The sequence below is a fragment of the Ambystoma mexicanum genome, chromosome 13 (genome assembly GCF_040938575.1).
Source record: "Ambystoma mexicanum isolate Mex_15411 chromosome 13, UKY_AmexF1_1, whole genome shotgun sequence".
NCBI classification, from domain to species: Eukaryota; Metazoa; Chordata; class Amphibia; order Caudata; family Ambystomatidae; genus Ambystoma; species Ambystoma mexicanum.
Window position 1 is genome coordinate 62,762,828 of NC_090938.1, and position 6,415 is coordinate 62,769,242.

The window sequence follows — 6,415 nt, forward strand, 5'->3', positions numbered from 1 at the left end:
ACCAAGGCTTGTGCAACCTCTGGGGAGGCAATGATATGTCCGCAAACAATAGCCAATGTGTGTTGCAACAGATGTCAATGGTACACAAGACCCTCCTCCGCTGATTACCAAGCTGGGGAGAGACGCTTGTCTCTGTGGAACCAACCGTGACTCCAAGGAGGAAGAAAGCCAAGCGCTTCATCCAGCCGGTGAGTCGAGGGGAGTGTCAATGAGAAACCGAACTGTGTTGAACGAAAAGTAACCACGGGCTAAATTGAACTTTGAAAAGCAAGCGACACTGGTAACGAAGGTGGGAGAAAGCCAGCGAAAGAGATGCCCGGCACCACATGGGTGCTCACTCGGGAAACCCTGGGCGATTATCCAATGGTAAAGACTTCTGTAACCAGAAGGCCTTGAGAAGAGGCGAAGAAAGGTCAAAGTGGTCATACAGGGGTCTTGTAAAATCCTCTATACTGTCGAAAGTGTTTGACCGGCAGATGATTGCGAAAGCTAAGGGAAGTGAATCCCGCATGGTGAAAATTAGTACATGAAATCAGAAAAGTCGGTGAGAGTGAACCGTGAACCCGGCAGAGCCAAACCAACAACGAGGGGCAAAGCCCGAAATCATGTTTAAAAAGACATTAAGATTTGTGAAAGCAAGAAGTATTGTAAGACAAGGGGAAGGGAAGTATCCCCATTGTCATTTGTGATCCGAGCCCAGTCGAGGGAGATCCAAAGATCCAGGGGTGGAAAGCTATCACCCAAAGTTTACTGAGAATGGAACTGTCTTGTGGATTTGTTGAAAACAATTTCTGAGGGGTCTGAGCCCAGAAGAGGGTGACCCAGAGGTGAAGCCATTACTCAAAGTGTTCATAGAACAGAATTTTTGTGTTTGTTTGTTCAATACCCTGTCCCTCCCACACTCATTATGTAATTAGTTGTAAGGAATTGGCTATAGTTTTTATTAGCATCGGCTTTTTACTTTGACAAGACGCCACAAGGACTGCCTTTTTTTTCATTTGATGGACGACGCTTAAGCGCATCCTAGATTTAGGTTAGGCACTTTTCCACCCTGCATGTACAGTTTAATAAACACCCTTGAACTGTGATCACATGTGTCTGTCTTTACTGTTGTCACCATGAATTCCTTACAGTAACGCTAAAAGTAACACATATCCCATTAACTACACTACTGGCCTCATTACACGGAATGCGGTAAACCATGGTGCTATTAGCACCATGGTTGCCGCCGGCACCATACCGGTACCACCATGGAGGAAAGGGGAATTACCACCCCATTCCAAGGATGGCGGGGCGATAATTCCCCCGTTCTCCATGGCCCTTCCCCATTCCCATTTTTGCCCCATAGGGTTCAATGGGAATGGGGAAGGAGCTAATTACATTACCGCAAATTGCGGTACCGTAATTAGCACCAAGATCCCTTTGCGGGTCCCAACTTTAACGGCTGGTCTACACCAGCCGTTAAGGTCGGGTCCCGCAAAGGGACCTCGTAGTAAGGTCGTAAGGGTTTACCGGTACCGGTAAACCCTTACCACCTACCGTGTAATGAGGCCCTAAATGTATGTAAAAATTTCAGCAACGTGCCAAATTTGCCATTGCCCCAGTCATCCATGACGAACGCGCAACGGGAACCCATTTTTCTCTTTGTGACCTTTACTGACCACCCCAATATTTGCAAGTCCCAGACTTGCCAAACACCTGGAATACTCTCCTGCCCTCTACTCTCTTTATATATTTCCTGTATTAACACGGTACCAATATTCTGTACTGCCTTTGTCAAAGTGTCGGATCTCAAACCCTCTTTTATTCAAATGTCCAAACACCTGGTACTCCTCTGCTAGGTTCTCTCTTTATTCTCGCATTTCCCGTATTCACACAGTTCCAATATTCTGTATTATCTGTGTCAAAGTGTCTGGCCCTGAACCCTCTTTTATTTACTTTCTTTGTTATATGTCCCAGTGACCCAACCATCTTGCTTGTCGGTACTCGGTGGAGTTGCCGAAGCACCCTTGTGACCTAGCTTTCCTTCCCAGGGCTCACTGGCTTTCTCTGGAATTCTTCAGACCTCTCGGGGCAAACACACGGAAGCGACACGGCATCACGCCTCCTCTTCATGGTCTCACCGGCTTTGTCTGGTGACTTCCACATCCTTCGCGGCTCCTGCCTCACTCCTGATCCCTTCTCTGTGTTCGGGCAGCTTAGGCACTGCTTCTTGTTTCCTGCGGTTGCAAGGAAGGGTCCTTGTCTCCTCCTGCTGCGATCTTGGCATGGTGAACCGGCTACTGCAGCCTTTCTTCTCTAGCTGTCTCCCTGCTCGTCTGTGGGCTTCTCAGCTCGGCTTCCCCAGCAGTAAAGTCAGTTGCATCTCCCTGTCCCCTTCAGCTGTTCCATCTTTAAACTCTTGCTTCCAGGAAGGGAGTTGCTTGGAGACAATTGTCTTCTATTAAACACTTGACTGCTCCTTGTGGTTCTGCTGTGTATTCAGCATTACTCTGTCCCTCTTCCTCGTCTCAGTCTTTATTATTCTGTTGGTTACAGAATATTGAGGGATACTATCAGCAGGCTTTAGGGGTTTCTGGAGGGAGTGATCAAAATATGCCATTAACGCATGAGGAATGGAAGGGGTATCCCTAAAAGGGAGAGGTGGATACCATGTCTCATCTGATGATGCTGGGCTCCCCTTCATGCCTCCCATTCATGCAATCCTCCCTCAAATAGCTGCCCCTAGGTTCAGAATCAGGTAGCGGCTGCCGTCCCCTGTGGAGAGGCTACTTTCCGGGAAAAGAGGGATGACATAATTAGATTCATCACAGTACTCAGATTTCATGGCCACCCTTGCAGATGCTGTTATACTGGAAGTCAGTTTATTTCAAAGTAGTTCTGGTGGGCATTCTGTAAGAAATTGGGAATTGAAGTGAGACTCTCTTCAAGATATCATCCCAAAACTAATGTACAAGTGGAAAGAGTTAATCTGGAGTAGGAAAAGTAGCTAAGGACTTATCTACAAGGTGGAGGTAGACTGGTAGACCTTGTCTGGTTACAGAAGGCCTGATGTGGATGTTGGACAAATTATTAACCAAAATGGCCTGACAACTATTAATGCATAGCATAAGAGTGCATTCAGTTCCTTGAGGATTACAGGTAGGAATCATCAACAAGCTCCCAAAACAAAGAAGGCAGTGGTATGGGTATCCACATGATACATTAAAATTAAGCAAAGGAATATGGTCACTCTCCGTTAGATTGCTTCGTTTAAGATAGAAAAATTTTAAGCCAGTAGCTATAAGAGTATGTTTGCCAGCAAACCTAAAGGTAGACCTAACTTTTCATGAGTCTCTTGAAACCCTATCTACTTGGAACTAGTTTAAGTAAACAACCCACATTCCGTTATTGTTGAAAATGGGAGGAAAGAATATCAAGTTCGGGACATTTTGAATTCTAGGGTAGCTAAAGGGTCTTCCAGTATCTAGGGGATTGGAAAAGGTTTAGCCCAGACTGAAAAATCTGACTATGGGACAGAGCCTTGGACAGGGGGTAATGCCAGGTCCTCATCAGCAGAGGCATAGCCAGGTTTGTCTAACAAGTGGGGCCTTAAGCTAGCTGGGCCTACCGTAGTGACATTTACATCTGCAAATCCTTACACAGCGCTGCTGAGTCAGCATTTACAGATTTTGAGTGGGCCTTGTCCGCTCAGACCCTATCCTGTCTACGCCTCTGCTCTTCAGCATTAGCTAAGATCAGGAAGTGGTTATGGGCCAGAGGTTCTAGATTAGGTTATGCATCTGGGAGAGAATGATATTGAGAAATGTTTGCGAGAAGTTTGGCTCAGTGGGTTTTCATTGGCCTCTAAGTTTACTTTTTCCGAATAAAGTTTTCTATGTTAGGACACTCCAATCCAAGATGGAGCTGGTGTTGTCAAGTGAGAAGGAGTTCAAAGTTGGAACACTCTGAAAGTTTTCAAATTCTTTTTGTTCTCTTGATCCAAGGCTGTAGGGCTTGCTTTGTGCAACTCCTTGGTTTTGAGGGCCTGCGCTTTACATATAAGGCCTATATAAAGCATGTGAGAAACCAGAAGTTGTCTCACCTACTAGTCCCCGGGGATCTGTCATCCAGGTGGCCAGGACACGCCCATCACTTTTGATACAGTTCCTGGGGGTGGACCAGTGTGGGAGAATCACCTGGGTGAGGGGTCTTCTGGGAGTGGGACACCGGATGGTGAGACGCGGTATCTCCTTTCCTGTAACACCCTTACCCCATCCTACCTGGTAGGATATTTAGGAACTCTACCCCCACCCCCTTTTATAACACAATCACTTTCTCACGGACAGCCCGCTCTAAGGGAAAACAGGCTAAAACCCGAGCCATGTACCTGACATGTCCCAATACTATGGTCAGGCGAGGTCAGGCAATTATCGACAATCACTCACACCTGACTTCCATTACACTTCTCCACACAGATAAAAGGCGGAGAGTGAGCGCACACTGTGAGCGAGACAAAGCACACAAGGAAACAGCAGTTTCGAGACGGCAGCTGAGCAAGAGGGGAAAGACTGCAAAACCGAAGGGGATCGCAAGGAGGGAAATCCGCTTGACCTTTTCGACAAGGAACCATTACTTTCCAGCGATCTCGAGATTAGAAAGCGTAAGACCAGGAAACCAAGCTGATGAATCCTGCATTGTGTGTCGGAGATATCCAGGGCCCTCCTGCGTCAATAATCAAGGCGGGGAGAATCAACAGCCACCGTGGTACCGTCATTGGCTCCAAGGACAAAGCAGCATCAGTGAAGTCAACACAGCCGGTGAGTTGGGGAGACCGATACAAGACCTGTCTTAGTTGAAGCCAAGGTTTCAAGCAGCAACATTGTATGGCAAGCGCTGGAACAAACATTGTTAAAATGCGTGTGATAAGAGACGCGATTTAAGTTAAACTGCTGATGAGTGATTGAACTTTTAAAAAAGCTGCAACAGTAGATACATTTGGTCCAAACCCAGCGTAGCTAGACCAATTGAAATAGAAATAATAAATGTGAATCAAAGTGGTCCTGCAACGGGTCACGCTAAATCCTGCGCACAGTCGAAAGTCTTCAACTTTGATGAAATAGTGAAAGTTTGGAAAAGTACATGAATTTGGTCCGAGCCGGCAGAGGGAGACCAATTGAAGGTTTTATGTTAAAGTGGGTCTGGGCCCGGGTTGAACAGTAAATCACCCAAGAAGTTGTATGAGTGAAAATCCTAAGAAGAACAAAACTTTACAGTTTTTTAGTGTTGCATTGGGCCCTCTGAAATAAGAGACTTTGAATGACAAAGAGACTTTGGCACAGAAGGTCCTGATGAAATCTTGAGCTGCATCCTCATGCTGGAGAAGCCACAGACTGTGCTAAACTCAGGTGTGCTACCTTGTCCTATGCTGAATATGTGGGGAAGGGAAGCCAACAGCTTGAATATCCTGACATATCATTTCTTGAACACTTTTCTTTTGCATAACATTGTTTCCCACACTATTTGTATTTAGAAGTAAGGATTGGCAATAGGTGTATTAGTATAGGCCCTTTTATTTTGTCAAGACACCATTAGGACGGTGTTATTATTATTTGATGGTCATACCTCGCTGCCATTTTTAGATTTAGTATTAGATATGCGTTTTTCAGACCCAATTGAAATTCAATAAACACCCTTGAACTGTGATCACTTGTGTCTGTCTTTCTGTTTGATACCTTGCCTTCCTTACAAAATCCAGACTGTAAACCTCAGAGATACAAGGTCTGTAATGATTGATCGGAGCACACGCTGTTAAAGACTCATGCCTCTCACTTCAAACACTGCTCCCTCCCCGGGTTAACGATCCACTCCTTATCTGTGGTTTAGTTGCCAGTCCCTCTATGTCCGCGTGTCCTTCCATGTAGTGGGCACATAACTTTGTTTTCGCTCTGGTAGTCCCAGAGATTGGGCCATACGTGCATGTACGCTGCAGTAAGATTAGTGTCTCTGCGTGCTAAGCGATTTGTGTCTTGTCAAGCTTGAGATGCTATGTGAATCCAAGGGAGATCTTGTGAATCAAGCACAGGGCCCTTGAACTGGTGAAGTCCAAATATTAATTCAAACCTTTCCTGCAACTAATATGCACACAGTGCAACTATTTCCCCGTCAAAGAAAAACAGAGGAAATTAACTGATTAATGAAATTAGTAGGAGTAGTCTGGGCGGGTTCGGTGAGAGAGTATTAGGAATCTTAGTTTTTAGTTGGCAGACTAGCTAGCAAGGGTTTTGTGTAGTATTAGATAGTTGATTAATCTTGACTTAGCCTACTAGCACAAAGTATTTTAGAAAATAAATAGTAACCGAACAAGGAGGTCTTAGTAACGTTCAATGCCGGCAACAAAAAGATATTTTGTTTAGGCCTCAACCTGAGGAGTACA